Consider the following 12,658-nt stretch of genomic DNA (forward strand, 5'->3'; position numbering starts at 1 on the left):
AAATGGAATGTTGACACTATTTACATAACTGTTGGCATCCAATCCGTAGGTTATATACACTTACAGACACTCAATTAGGCACACCTACATAATTACGAAATAACAAACTGGAGCATGATTATTATTTTCTTTTTTTTAGATAGCATAGATACTGTGACAAAACACATTCCCACTCGAACATTGTGCAATTATGACGCAAAGAACAAATAAGAAACCTTTCAATGTTGCTGTGGACCAAAATATTGCTGTGGTTTGTTTACAAATCATCTTTCTCCAGCTCAAGGACACTTTAGCTCACGCCATGTCCTTCAAAGACACGCGAATACACGAGGTCAACTATATATCTATGACACGGACTACTGTACAGCATACACTATTGTTACGGCATCAATAGCGAGCATTCGGCTCCATTGACACGCACAAAAAAGAGAGCAGCACTTGCATACGGCTCGCACGCTTCGTAGCGTCGCACGCTTGGAGTTAATTGCTTCCATTTGTCATCACCACCTGAGAATCAAGCTGTGATTACAGGGGGATATTTGAAGGCCGTAAATCTGTTTTGGTTTACTTTTTGCCTGCATCCTTTTATTGTGAGGCTGGCTTGCATTCTCCAAACACTTACCAAAGTCTGGCATGTTGGATTTTTTTTCTTCACCTCCGCCTCAGGCGCTTGACACTCCTTCCTCTTGGCGCTGATCTCGGTCTCCTACAAGTACAGAGAAGAAAATATCACACGGCGTCCGATAGGGCGACGACAGAAGAGAATGAGGCGTGAGGGCAATGTGAAATATTAGCAAAGGAGTTAGTCAATTGAAGGGCAACACAATGCAAAATTAAGACTGCATGCTTGCCTCTTCTTTATTTCATGCAATTCTTGCAGATTGTATAGTATGTAAGCTATTACATATTGCATCCCCTGCCACCGGACATTAAGTCACAAAGCGACACTGCACCGAGAATTCCCTCTTGAATTCATTTCATCCAAGTGTGAACTAAAGTGAAATGTCGTTCACAACATAAATCCGCCTGGCTTTCCTGCACCGGATGCTTTTCTCTGCAAATAAATGCGATGATTCCATCGAACATGACTGAGTGTTCAATGCTGTTCCAAGAGGGCCACAGCCGCCCGCCCGCCCGCACGCACGCAAATTCAAATCAATTTGAATGGAAGACGCATTGCTGCATCTGTTTGTTCCTCCTTTTGCCCTCTGAGCATTTCCTAAAAACGGGGAGCACTGAGGTCAGAGAACCGGGCGAGGAGGACGCAGGAAGTTTAACCCTTTCATGTTCTGTAATCTTGACAAATTTCTTCTCAGGCAGTTTGTAGAAGGCATAGTTAATTCTTTCAGACATCCTCAGTCATAACTGCATATGTGCCAAGCCAGACATGGACTCGTATTTCTTTCTTCTTCATATTTTCGACTTCAACTCTGTAGAGGGCAGAGATTTGTACAATGTAAGGACATAGAATTGTCGGGCGAAACAAAGCTCATTTTGAGGGACTTTTTAGGATAAAGGCTCAAGAATGGGGGAATTAAAAATCATCGTTGTTAACCTGAATTAAATTCAATTTAAATGCAAAACACGATTGTAACGCTGGCAGATGTTCCTGCAACCCAGGGGGATTATAAAGAGCTAAACAACACAATCTAATCAAAAAGTACCCATGTGTACACTACAAGGCGCCATTACATCGAAACGAAATGACGGAGAATTACACAGCGCCTCCGCAGACAGCTTGCCATCTCCCATGCGGGCTGCCTTCTGAAGTGAACACTTTGTACGTGCGGACGCCAATGAATCCTCTTCTCGCAAACGCACAGCACTCGGGCTTTCGGAGACGCGATCGTTCCCGACGCATTTGCCGGCGCTCCGTTCAAATTCCCTCTGATGAAAAATTCCAATGGCTGCCATTGTGAGTACTGAGCGCGCGCAGAAGTGAGGAGGCGTTCGCTGCACCGCAGATGAAGAAGACCATCTCCATAAACCGGATCAACCTGGCACTAATGCAATGAGTAGCCCCTTACACACACACACACACACACACACACGTGTGGAGTTTGCATGTTCTCCCCGTGCCTGGGTGGGTTTTCTCCGGGCACTCCGCTTTCATCCCACATCCCCAAAACATGCGTGGTAGCTTAATAGAAGACTCCAAATTGCCCGTAGGTGTGAATGTGAGTGCCAATGGTTGTTTGTTTGTATGTGCCCTGCGATTGGCTGGCAACCAGTTCAGGGTGTACCCCGCCTCCTGCTGGGATTGGCTCCGGCACTCCCGCGACCCTTGTGAGGATAAGCGGCTCAGAAAATGGATGGATGGCTGGAGGGATTCTATTTACAAATACGCATTTGTTTCTCAGTTAGTAGAAAGGCAATGCGATGTAAATCAATGTTTGCAAGAGGCAATGAGGCAAATGTCTCTGCTGCTTCTGAATCTCGCAGCAAAATTTAGTCAAAATGAGGTTCGGATTGTCTAATTGTCACTCAGGAGGGCTTCCCCATCCGACACCGGCCTCCTCTGATCTTCAGTCGCTGGGAAGGGTTAGTACACATAATCACAGGCAAGCGGGGGCAACCTCATTGCACACGCTTTGCCTCTCTTTCACCTCCTGTTGTGTTCAATATGCATCGTGAGTATAAAAGGCCAATAATCCTGCCCAGGGCTGATTTTGCGTGTGTGTATGTGTGCGTGTGTGTATTTTAAATGCCATTTTTTTCCCCCACTGGGGGTGATTTTGTGATACCAACAGATACAATACAAATCCCAAACACAGATATTGCTGCAATTTAAACTCCCACTCTAATTATGATACTGAAGGCAAATCCTAGCAGTCACACACACACACACAGTGTGTGCGCTGCAACTCTTGAAGCATGCACGAGACAATTCAGGAGGGCAGCAGAGGGGCTACAAATGCCGACTGGGCTGTCCGCCGACAGGGTCTTCATCAGCGGATCCGCTAACACAGTAGCTATCGCCAGCTCCATTCAGTCTTCAGCCACGTCTAGCTGCTGACTCCGCAGCGTACGGCGCCGGGCCAGACGCAGAAGTCAAGTCCGCAACAGTCACTTGTGCTTTCAGATCATTTGAAATGGCAGAGCCGAGTTACATAACCCCCCGCAGCTTAGGCCCGGGTGTGCAGCCACAGATGCTAACACTCCACTAATGCTTCAATGTACGTGTGTGTCCTTGTGTGTGTGTGTGTGTGTTTGTGTGTGCATGCATATCATCTAGACTGCCTGATCCAGAGATGTACACGATGACAAGGGCACTCAAAAATGTATCACCGGCATTTTGTTCCCTTGAGTAAACGTCTACAGTGGGTACGGAAAGTTGTCAGACCCCCTTAAATGTTTCACTCTTTGTTATATGTGCCCTGCGATCGGCTGCATCGGATTGAGATGACAACCTTTGTTTATTACCTTTAATAGCGACATCCGTGCCGATCCAAAACAAACAAACACGTTCGCTTCAATCTCGATGGAAGTCGTAACTCCCTCGAAAAGTCAACACATGCAGACCGACAGACGGACATATCCGCACGAGAACGAAAAGCAGGACAGTATGACGTGACAGCTTGAAGAGAGCAAACAGATTCATGCTCATGAGAGACAGACGTAAATGTAAAGAGGCAAAATGAAAAATGGGATGCGGGCAGGATTTACTGTCAAGCTACGCAGCGGTCCTTCGCGAGTATGAGAGCGTAGCGTATAAATATCCCGCCGAAGCAGGAAGACGCTTCCCCTCCTCGGCCCCTTTTTCTTTCGATGTCGCCACCGCCGCCGAGGGCCGGGGCGTGACCTCTATGAGCCAGCGGCCGCACGGGTCGCCTACTGATGCGTTACGACTCCGTCACACTTCAACGGCAAAGCGCATATGCGGAGGAGAACACGTCAGGAACAGGAGCGGCTGTAGTGTACATTGAGGAAGGACAAAAGCAGATAGCGATCATGTGACCTTTGCCGCCACTATAAGATGCCTCAATCGAAAGGACGGAACGGGAACCGAGCGACGGCGGGAAGTTGCAATAGCGGACGAATTTGAAAGAGCAGACTGCGTGTGCGGGTCTCCGGCGAGAGGACCGCAAATCTGATAATCCCACTGAACCAACGGCAAGATGTCAGATGAGACTTTGCCTTAATAAAAGAAACTAAACAGTGACTCACTGACTGCTACAAAGACATATGAGGGTTATATACAGTACACTCTGTTTTCCATTGGCCTACCAAACACTTGAGCAGAATACATGTGATACAACACGAAGAAGGAGATCAAATCTGCGATCTCCGATACGATCGCCGCGTGTGTTCATTTCTTTTTGCTGCCGTGACCAATTTGCTGACAGAAGGTCCGGTGAGAACCGTTGATGACTGCTTGCGCAGCCGAGCAAAGGTTGGGAGCCCGCTGCCGCCTGCCCACGCGCGGACGAGATTACTCATCCTCAGCTGGACTCGCAGGCCGAGCTTCTGCTTCCTCAGATGGTCGTGAAGTTCACTGAGTAATCTTCATCCCCCCCCCCCCCGACAGAGAATAAACTCCACTTCTTGTAAAACTGTATCACCTCTGCGAGCTTTCATGGTGGCTGATGGCCGGACGGACGAAACCCATTTGACAAACATCAAGTTTGTGTCGGTGGGAACCTTAGTTTTTTTTCTTTTTGGACAAGCAACAAATATAAAGTGGTGTGCTTTTCTCACAGTGTGTTGTTGAACTATCCTAAAATCTTAAAACTGTGACCAAGCCACATACAGTAGACAAAATGCTCCAAAGCCAAAATAGAAATTGATTAAAATACATATGACGTATTGTGGGCGGCACGGTGGCCGACTGGTTAGAGCGTCAGCCTCACAGTTCTGAGGACCCGGGTTCGATCCCTGGCCCCGCCTGTGTGGAGTTCGCATGTTCTCCCCGTGCCTGCGTGGGTTTTCTCCGGGCACTCCGGTTTCCTCCCACATCCCAAAAACATGCATGAATTGGAGACTCTAAATTGCCCGTAGGCATGACTGTGAGTGCGAATGGTTGTTTGTTCCTATGTGCCCTGCGATTGGCTGGCAACCAGTTCAGGGTGTACCCCGCCTCCTGCCCGATGACAGCTGGGATAGGCTCCAGCACGCACGCGACCCTAGTGAGGAGAAGCGGCTCGGAAAATGGATGGATGGATGGATGACGTATTGTCAAAATGTCGGCGCGCGCCGATGGTCCTTGATGAAGTTCCGTTTTAACAGCTGCAACATCAAGTGAATTCGTACGTATTTTGGAACCCCAAATAGTCCATCGCTAACCTAAACTAGTTTGCCAGTAGTAAAGTCATAATTACAGTAAATATTTGTACGTGAAACACTCCTCGGCCATGAATATGAAATCATCAAATGAAAAACATTTGTGTGCATTCTTGTAATGTATATATAATGCATGTTGTATATGTTCAGGACATGTACAGTATGCGTAATGTATATTTAGTGACAAAGGACAGCTCATACTCAGCCGTCCCATTTTCCCTAACATTCACTTCGCGACGTGAGGATTTCGGGTTTAGCAAGTCGGTCGGCCCCCTCAGATGGCCGCGCGTGCAACCTGTGCTATTCTTTGTTTTCGTTAAATATCGCTTTGCTGCGAGGACCCTCCCCCGTCCTCACCCGCTGCCTTCCAAGCGGCCATGTCGTTCACGCAAATGATAAAACCACGTGACTGCCGATCGAGCGACGTCATTGCGGGTGGTAAAGCTGACGTGTCGACTCGTCGGCTAATCGGTTCAAACCCTACCAGAAGCAAGACAATTACATTCATTGAAATGGCAATTAAAAACGTACAGCTCGTGTATAGGCGCCGCCTCCCAAACCTCCGCCGTGTCTGACATCTTCGACTCGGCATTACGACTGACTCTGTCATCCCGTCGATTTTCTTTACTGCTTATCCTGTTCAGAGTCACGGAAGCAGGAGTCTATCCAAGCTGATTTCAGGCGAATCTATCACAGTTTCGTGCGTTCTCTGGATTAGCCTGACCTTACATCCAGTTGATTGGAGTCCATGAACATTTGGGCTTTGAACTCAGCATGGAAACTAAACCTTCTGCAATTCTAACACAAATCTCAAAAGGCTTTGATGAATACACTGCCGATACAATACACGTAATGAGCTACGTTACAGCCTTCACACCATATAAATATGACACAGAGCTTTCAATACACTGCGCAACAAAATATTCAATCATATTTTGCAGTCATTACCAAAAGGTTAATGGAATGTGGCACATGAGAAATGAAAAATAAATGAGGACGTTCCATAGGTCAGACTAAAGAGCAATTGGCCCAGCCAGACGTCGGGAATACAAAAACAGGGCATATTATTCAACGGTGTGTTGCTGGAAAAGATACCATTTTTGAAATTCAGGATTTATTTGTGGGCGGCATGACGCAGAGCAAAGGCGCAGAATGGCAGCCCCGCTTCCGCCCCCTGCAGGCCAGCTGTGGCCACACAAGTAGCTTACCACCACCAGGTGTGATTGAGAAGTGAACGAATAATGCGTGAAATTGTCTTTCCGTGTCTAGAAAAGCGCTTTATAAGTCAAATGCATGAACGTGATTATTATTAAAAACTCGGCAGTGATTTGGAGAGTAAAAAGCGGCAGCCGGGTTTTCCGTCCTTCCGTCACGACGAGCTCACTCCCATCTCTGCGCCGACCAGCACGGAAAGACACGTCATGATCAAATTCATTCACAGCGAAGCAGCCTGCTTGGGCCACAACCAGATAAGCTGATTATTACACACACACACGCGCAGACGCACACACATGCTGTCCTATTTGTTCTGATCCAGTGTTGTCACAAGCTCCCTGGTGATGCCCAATCACTGGCCTATGAAATGTTCAGATGGATAATTAGAAGACAGGCAACGCGTGATGATTCAAACTGCTGTGCCAAAGCTCATTGTTTGTCTTTCGATAATAATAATAATAATAATAATAATAATAATAATAATAATGATGACAATCATTTAGAAAAGACTCCAAGAACTTGATTAGCACCTTTGCGGTCAACGTGGACGTGCGATACGAAGCTGCCGCCTGCTAATTTTCCATGGGCTACGGCGGCCCGTCTCCCGCTTTGATGCCGAAGACTTCCAGTATGTTGCTCCGTCCCGCAGGGCCGAGCAACCGGATGCGGCGGATGGCGGCTCTCCGTTGCTTCGCCCCTCATTAAGTACACTTCAACAGCCGGTGCCCAATTAGTGTGTTGTCCAGATGGCAAACGCAAAACTCAGTCAGCACACCTTGGCTTTGCATTTCTTCACGTTCTCGTTCTCCTGAGCAGGAGTGAGGAACCTGGCTTCGACACGAGCTGAACTGTAAATGTTTTGCCGAGATCCTGATGACGACGGGCACGGAAAAGAGTAGAGAATTCACCGAGAGGAAACGTCTGCGTGAAGTGATCATGACGAGCCACAATTACACAGTTCAAGTGTGCGAAAATAAATCCTACACTATCGTCGCATAAGGGGAGGCAGGTGGTGCCTAAGGGGGAGATAAAGAGGAAAGCTCACGCCCCACGGGAAGTTTGGCACAATCACCACAGAAAAGGGATCCCTTGACTTTCCATCCGGGATGACACGGACTACTGCTTCCAATTCCCAGGCCGCTCCACGACAGGTCACTTCAGGTGCCAACATCGCTGCCGTAGTAAAAGCAGTGCGACTTCCGACTTCTCATTTCTCTCTGGAGTACGCTGCCCTCTGAGTTAAAAACTGTTCTTCCTGCACAAGCATATGGAAACAGAGATAATCCATTCCAGGGTCAAACTGTTGCACAACAACGGACTGTAATCAAATAAAGTGAAAAATAAGGTGAGCCCCTGTTAAAATTAAGAGTTAAGAAATATAAAAACTCAGCCTTGATTTCAATGACGGCATATTCCAAAGGTGATCACACCACACATCTTTCACACTTTCTTGGCAATCGTGAGTGTCGAAAGGCCTCGGCTACTGTAAAACATACAAATTGGTCAAATTCCGATTTCTATGACGTTGCGTTTATTTCACTTTAGGTGTTTCACTGTACTACAATTGATATATTTAAAAAAAAAAAAAATGACAACACGATCACACAGCTGTGCCGCTTGACTTCAGCGAATGTCACGGGTTGTCATATCGCACGCAAGAGCGAGAGAGTTTTCAGGAAGTGGCTTGTTTGTTTGGGAGTCAGCCAATCTAGCATTATCATATCCATAGTGTGGAGCAGAAAGTTGCTGCTTCGCCAACGCCAATATATATATATTCGCAGGCATCGCTCACACGTGCACACGGACTTTTGATGTCTGCACATGCAGGCTGATTAACTGCAGAAAAATGACCACCGCATGTCAATCACTTGACTCATTTCTGTCCAATTTGAGTCTTCAGCAAGTCAATTGCTGTAATGATTTGCTTTTGTTGTGTTCAAATAGATGTTGTGAGTCCCAAGCAAAAAGAAACCGTTTGGGATCTGGGTTCAAAGGTCAGATTTCACATTTCTGTGTGGACTTGCAGGTTGTCCCTGTGCTTGTCTGGCTTTCTTCCACTTTCAAAAACATCTGCAAAATGTTAAAAAGACTTCAGAAGGCTAGTCGATGTAATAATACAAACTCTTCAATTCCAAAAACTGACAAGAATTTGTGCACAAGAGTCAAGGTGAGCCTTTCAAAAGGTTAGAAGAGCGCACCAACTGTCAAGCGCGGTGGTGGCGGCAGCATCACGCTCAAGGGGATGGATTGATGGAATCATGGAACTACTTCCAAATTTTTCAAATTCACCAAAAGCAAGACTGCTGAAACTGAGAAAAATGAGATTAAAAAAACAAAACTGGAGCAGGCTAACATGAAGCTTCTGCAACGGCCTCCCCTTGACCGACCTTCTGCGCCAGGAAAACTACGTTAAAATGAACTCTACCGATTCTACCGAGAAGAGTGATCAAATATCCAGACGAAATCATTTTGATGGCTCCAAAAAGCTTCTGGTCACGGTCAATCTTGCTAAAGAACATTAGTGGGCTGCATGCATATATTTGAGCCTTTATGTGCTGTAAACTTTGACCCTGTGGATTAGAGGACATCTACACCCAATTCTTGTTTTTAAAACACACTGAAAATGTATGTTGTCTAGAAAACAAAAAACAGTAGTCTCACTTTCTTTTTTCATTTTTGTTTTTGTTATGGGAGGGACCAAAGCCCCAAAACGCTTAACGGCGGTTTGTCCCCTCCTATTCAAGAATATGTGGGGTGAAAATAAAAATAAATACATCAAATAAATACCATACAATTATAATGTGTGTCAACTATCCGTGGATTTTGGCTATTTGCGCTCCTGTCGGTTGGCGCGATCAATCAGCACTTGATTGAGAGGTGACTCGTCAAGGTGCACCCTGTACTCTCACTCTCTGGAGAGGTCCCAGCTCCAGCGTGATCCTGAACAGGGTAAACAGTGGCACATGGATGGAGGGGTTGAAGCACCGATGCCTTGTAGACTTTAGATTGAATTGCTCCTCCATTTATTATCATCACCATCTGCTCTCTTACTGTGCAGAAAGTTTCCAGATGCAATCGCAGGCGATTCTGCTATGCTCATACAGATTCCGTTGAATCCTGCTATCTATCGACTAGCCATGAGGTCAATGGGAATCGGGTACGCTCGAAACTAAAGTGGTTGTCGGCCAACAGAAGGTCGCGGACGAAGGTGAAGCTTGTTGACTTTGAACTGGTGCCCTGACGAGCCTGCTTGTGCAGAGCACATCGGGCACCAGAAGTCGTCCGTACGTGCTGTAGTACGCGCTTGTCGGACAGCTGCCGACTGTTTACACACTTCGATGTCACAGGTATTTCATCACAGAACCGAAGACACCTCTCGCACCCTAACCCTACAGCAACAAGCAGTTGAACGTGAGAGGATGCTATTTGTTTTCATGAAGGTTTGCGTACGCTAGGTGTGAACAACTAAAGATTTTCTGTGGTCGGCTTTCAAGTGATGAAAGTCGAGTCAAAGTCGATTAATCGGATAATGTCACTGATATTTTACAGTACAGCTTTGTGCCACGGACCGGTTTCATGTAAAGACATATTTTGATGGACAGCCATAGAAAAAAAACCCCAAAACTATTTATTAGAAGTATACCACACCATTACGCTGAATGCTTTTGTTGTAATTAGCTGTTTGTTGTCACACAGGACAAAATTAAGCACTTCTCTGCTTCAAAGTTTCTTTTTTCCACTTGTATTAGAGGATCGACTTGCATATAATTCACCGTGCTGCTGATCTCATTTTTGGAAAAAAAAAACATGCCTGAGGGGGTCGGGGGGCGTAGGGGGGGCGGGGGTCTAGAAATGCCCCTGCCTGCCAACACCTGCACAGTGCAAATACTGTGGCGTCTGATCCCTCCACACGTGTGACAGCAGAGAGGCATTCCACCACGCAAACAGCAGCTGTCCTCTCATCAAAGAAGATGAGAAACAACAACGTGCCAGGCTTCAAAGGAGGAGAAGAGGCACACCAGTTGCTTTTTTTAATGGTGGGGGAACATCACCAACAGTCTTTCAATTAACTCGTTCACTGCCAAACTTCCCAGTTAACATGGATATTTGACTCATAAAGCCGTCAATGGCAGTGAATGTGTTAAGAAGGATCTTAATCAGCCTAGTACTTGAGATGAAGATCAAATGGTGTGCCTCGTTCTTTTACATGCACTCAGGGAGTGCGCACAAACAAGTGCCATGGGCACTTCAGCGTCTTGTTCCATGAGGCAATAAAAGCCCAACTATACCAGTCGTAGATAAACAACTCATTAAACACATCACAGAAAAAAAAAATGCTTATTTACGACGGACATTTTTCCACCACAGACACAATTAAGCCTGGGCGTCTTGTATTTAAATGTACTTGAAACGACTTCATATATGCTGCTAAGAAAGCCTTTATGACCTAGAAAGTGCCAAGAAGAATATTTTTTGAACAACCCGGTTTGTCTGTGACCAGGATTACACCAAAAATGTGCGACGTATCATTCTGCAATTTGATGTGGGACGTCATCGTTCTCGCATTAAGAGATTAGCTTGTGGTGAAAATGAAGTCAAGGTCGTATAATCATGTTTGAATCACTTTTTAGCAATGACTTCTCTTGCGGTCTCTTTCTTTGTTGTCATACAAGAAGAAAAGGACTAACTGGAGGCCTGCGTTGCACGTCTGTTTACAGGCAAATAATGCACAGCGCAAGTCGTGAAATAATTTGAGCCTTATTTCGTATCTCATTTGCTCCAGATATGAATGTGACAACGTATGCAATTGTACTGGTTCTGCACAAATACTCTACACAGAAATAGTGTACATACAATCCCGGAGCAGCCACTGCCAAAAGATACTTGCCAAGCGCAAAAAAAAATAAATACTCCAGACATTTTGACAATCCATTTTGTATGGCACGTGTCCTCATGAAGGTCACGAGTGAGCGGGAGTCCATCTCAGCTGTTTTTGGGCGAAAGGCAGGGTCTGACGATACGCTGCTCACAACACCTAAGGCAAAAAAGCGTTTTCAAAAAAAAAAAAAAAAAAAAGATGCAAGAAAATTGCAAACAGTGCTGTGAAGATTTGCCTAATTATCCTGTCATTAATTATTCAAGTCAAAATGCGCATTTTGGTGACATTGTTAAGGCTGGTAGATGTTTGAGCTAACCGCATCAGATGATGAATGCTTCTCGCTGAGCACAGTTAGAGATCATACAAAAAATAATGTGACCAAATGCCGTATTATCTTGCTCTCATGCTATATTCTGTTACAGATGAAACATCCATGTACAGCGGAACCGTGATAAAACGGACCCCGGTATAACGGATATCGGATAAAACGGACCTCCGGGACTGATCAATGTGTGCAAAAATAGTTTCCATTTGGCACTTAAACTGCCGTTGCCAAAGTCTGTTACTTCCAGAATTTGGCCGCTGTTGTTTACTGACGCTGTAGCGCAGTGCAGGCAGAGCATGGGACTGATGTACTTCCGGGTCGCAGATATACAAAAAATTCCAAAAGATGTGCCTCTCGTGCCTACGTGGTGGCCATGTTTAATGTGGGACATTGACGTGGTGGCCATGTCATGATTGTTATTTGTAATGTCTATTGTACGTAGAGCACTGTGCAGAGAGAGAGAGAGAGAGAGGCATGGCTGTGACGTTAACGCCGAGGAAAACAAAACACAAGTCTCTGGAGTCTGGAACATGCTATTTTTGATACAGTTAATACCGTAACAGGTTTTTCTGTAAAGCAGCTCGCCTTTGGCAACAGATTTAGAACTACGAAGCACACTAATTCCCCGCGGCTCACGAAAGCGACTCGCCCACGATGAGTAGTGTATGTCAGTAATGTCACCATGACCAAGCACACCGATGGGGTAAGTTTTGATCAAAAGTGAAACTTTCAGACATTGTCAAGCTTTCCTTTTTGAATATTAATTTGTACTAGGAGTTTTAGGCCATGAAAAAAAGCGACAAAACAATAATTGTGTACTGTACAGTAATATGGGTGCATATGGCCTAAAAAAAATGTTTTTTCAATAAAAAACCTGCTTCAATGTAATATGGACAGTTGGTATATCGCCCCTATCAGTCCCTTCCATCGAGGTCCCACTGTAGTATTCACAATCGGCG

The 12,658-nt window shown here is 45.7% G+C and overlaps 1 protein-coding gene across 1 annotated transcript in view; it reads right to left on the reverse strand.

The window, feature by feature from the left end:
• Positions 1–12,658, reverse strand: part of rimbp2b (RIMS binding protein 2b) — a 79,748-nt gene that overhangs the window by 39,181 nt on the left and 27,909 nt on the right. The window contains 1 exon segment of the mRNA XM_061768767.1: positions 623–706. The gene's annotated coding sequence lies outside the window, so the exon portion shown is untranslated.

The sequence above is a fragment of the Phyllopteryx taeniolatus genome, chromosome 3, assembly GCF_024500385.1.
Source record: "Phyllopteryx taeniolatus isolate TA_2022b chromosome 3, UOR_Ptae_1.2, whole genome shotgun sequence".
NCBI classification, from domain to species: domain Eukaryota; kingdom Metazoa; phylum Chordata; class Actinopteri; order Syngnathiformes; family Syngnathidae; genus Phyllopteryx; species Phyllopteryx taeniolatus.